The 3,025-nt window shown below is 55.2% G+C and overlaps 1 protein-coding gene across 6 annotated transcripts in view; it reads left to right on the forward strand.

Moving 5' to 3' along the window:
• Positions 1 to 1,334: 1,334 nt before the first annotated feature.
• The window catches only part of RBM39 (RNA binding motif protein 39), a 28,785-nt gene continuing 27,094 nt past the window's right edge, over positions 1,335 to 3,025 (forward strand). For 2 of the 6 annotated variants that reach the window (XR_006181567.1, XM_042886705.1), the window contains exon 1: positions 1,335 to 1,467. The gene's annotated coding sequence lies outside the window, so the exon portion shown is untranslated. The remainder of the gene's footprint in view (positions 1,468 to 3,025) is intronic. The other 4 variants (XM_042886702.1, XM_042886704.1, XM_042886706.1 and 1 more) reach the window with 3 other exon arrangements.

Below are 3,025 nucleotides of genomic sequence, written 5' to 3' on the forward strand. Positions count from 1 at the left end.
GGTGATCTACACTTCTACCAAATGTTTGGAACAGTAACACTTCTTAGTCTCTTAAAGAACCTTGCTCAAAAAATGGAGTAACAAGGCTTTCCCACAGAAAATAGGCTCAAGCTGGACAATACACCTGTGTGTGCCTGCAACTTTGCCAGCAAAACTTCCCAGCTGGCAACACATGCATATTTTGTTGATTAAAAGACACCAGAGCTACAGCACCACTGAAGCTTTGCATCAGTCACTGTTCACAGCCTCTCTGGAAGCATACCTTGGATGGCTGACAAGATCTACCAGATGCAGTATGGCCTAAAGTTGTCCTCTAACAGCCTGAGCTGGCTTTGCAGGTTCCCAGCTTCTGTTCCTCCTATCCTGGGTCCACTTTATCTTGCCCAGTTCCTTTTTATCTCTCTAAAGTTAAGCTCTTCCGTTTCTTTAGGTAAAAGGCCCCAGATGACAAAGGACTGTGAGAGGACCTTTCTCACTTAGAGCTTAACATCAGAGCTGTAACTACCCAGGAATACTTCATAGGGATAATCACATAGATGCTTCAGCATAAATAAAGAGCAAAGACTCTGAGCCCGCAGCCACCAGCACAAGGCCAATGTGCACACTGTTGAAAAAGTAAAGAATAGAACACCTTACACAAAAGACACTTTTTACCCTTCTGAGCTACCATCCGGGGTGCAGGAGAGCAGTGAGCACACCCACTTAAAAGAAAACAAACAACACTATGAAAACAATTAAGTGAGCAGGGACTGTTTGGGCCGCTAAAGCTCAAGGGTGGTCACAGGCAGCCCAACAGACAGCTCACAGGAGATCAGATAGGGTCCTTCCTGCAAACACGCTACAAACAACCTCAAGGCCCAGTAACTAAGAAAGGACACAAAACGACAGCAACCACCATTAACTCCCCCAAGGAGTCACACAAGAAAATGGCGGCGCTGAATTTAAATCCCTACGGGTCACCTTTGACCTCCCGCGGCGGGTGCGCGCACTCTCGCGAGAGCACAGAGGAGCAGAGATGGTGGTCTTGCAGCCCTTGCCGAGTCTCGCGAGCGTTTGAGCGCCGGTTTCCGGCCGCACTGTCTCGCGAGAGGTGGCTGGCGCGGGGCCGGGCTCTGTGTCTCGCGAGAGCCCCTGCGACGGGTACTGGGCGCCCCCGTGCCGTGTGCGGAGCCTGCGAGCAGCGAGACGCGGCGGGCGCCATTTCGGGGAGCAGCCGCCGCGGCCAGAGCCGGGGCCCAGCCCGGGTCCGGGGACCGCTCGTCACGATCGTGCCGTTCTTTGCCGCCTGCCGCCTCCGCGGCCGGCCGAGCGGCGCCGTCCGTCCGCCTTTTGACCGCTCGGAGGGGCCTGCCGAGCCCTCGTGCCCATCCCCCACCGTCAACGCAGCCAGCGCCGGAGCCCGGAGCTTTCGCTGCCGTCGCCAGGCCTCGGACACCCAAACGAGGACAGCGGCTGCCCGCGGCGCAGGTAACTGCCGGGCTGGCGCCGGGTCGCGTACCGGGTGAGCCGCGGCCCGGCCCGCGGGGCGACGAGGCCCGCGTCTCCTGCCGCCGCGGCTTCCTCGCTCCGGTAGGGCCGCCCCGTGCCGCGCTCTCGGGCCCTGCCGCCGGTTTCCCTGCAGCGTCCGGCCCGCGTTCTTTCGGCACGGGCTGGCGGAGCTCGGCCAGTTCCCCGTCTGGCGGCCCGGCCGTGCGGCCTCGGCTGCTCCCGCGGCCACGTAGCGGGCGGGTCCGGCTGTCCCCGTCGCCGCCTTGTCCCTCCCCGAGTCCCCCCACGATGGCGCTGTGCGACCCGGCCCTGCCACCCGTGGGGAGCGGCCTTCGGGCCGTCGAGGCGCGGGGCCGGGAGCTGAGCGCGGCCCTGAGGCCCGGATGGCTGCGGAGAGGGACCTCAGCTCGGGCGGGGGGGGGGCGGGGCGGGGCTCGGCCTTGTGGCTGCGTCGCTGAGAACCGAATTCGATTTCCTTCCTCTTTGGCTGCGCACGGAGCGCTGGAAGTGCCGGGGTGCGAATGTGGGCGGCAGGGGCGCCGTGCGGCCAAAGCTGTGCTCGTAGCCCGGTTGGTGAAGCTCTCCGTAACGGTTCTCCGTGCCTCTTGTTAGCAAAACGCGGACCGAATTGGTATTTTAAACTTCTTGTTACTTATGGTGGTATAGTAAAGAGGGATGGATTTACGTTGTGAAGTACTGATGAAGTCAGCAGTAGTAAATCTTACGTTCTTTTAGGCTTCTTGTTGACTGTGGAAGTCTCAAGTATAATTCATTCCTATTTTTTTCTTTCTCCAATGATTTCAAGCATACAAAGCTTTTATTTTCCTTTAAAAAAACAAGCAAACAAAACAAAAACAACGAAGCCTTTTATAAGTAGCCTTTTACGGTTTTTTGGTGTTTAATGAAGAATATTTGGAAATCTGTTACGATTTTATACTCATTTAAAATTTATGGATTCTTATCTGTGATTTTTTACTAGAAAAATAGCTATGTGTGTTTTGGTTTCTGGCTGGAATTGTGGAGTCAGTGGGTCTGTGTGTTAGAGAAGGAGAAGGTACGTTGTTGGAAGCGTTCTATGACACCAGTATTGCACTGCTTACGAATTGTACAATTGCACGGGCTGAGGCCAAAGGTCTCCATAACCTCATGCACTGCCTGTGGCTCTGCCCGATAGCACACAGCCCAGAACAAGTAGGAATAGAGGGCTGTGGTGGAGCAACACTTCCCTCTGTGTCCTCTGCTGGTTGTGGCACAGGGTCACGAGGGGTGTCTTTGTTTAATGAAAAGTCCTTTCTATAAACTTTTTGTTTGAACACAGCATGTGGCTTTTTCTTTGTTTGGAACAGTAAGTCCTGTGGCCGAATGCTTTGTGATAAGGCTTTTTTCTTTTTTTTTAACCCTCCGTAAGATGGTTGTTGCTTTTACACCTATTTGTGTGGGCACAGCACTTGGCATTCCTGAGGTGCTCGTCCATGGGGCTCGTGGTTGGGCTGTCCCTGTTCTGTCCCTGTTCTGTCCCTGTTCTGTCCCTGTTCTG

The sequence above is a fragment of the Lagopus leucura genome, unplaced genomic scaffold (genome assembly GCF_019238085.1).
Source record: "Lagopus leucura isolate 7727_CA_CO unplaced genomic scaffold, USGS_WTPT01 Super-Scaffold_100060, whole genome shotgun sequence".
NCBI classification, from domain to species: Eukaryota; Metazoa; Chordata; class Aves; order Galliformes; family Phasianidae; genus Lagopus; species Lagopus leucura.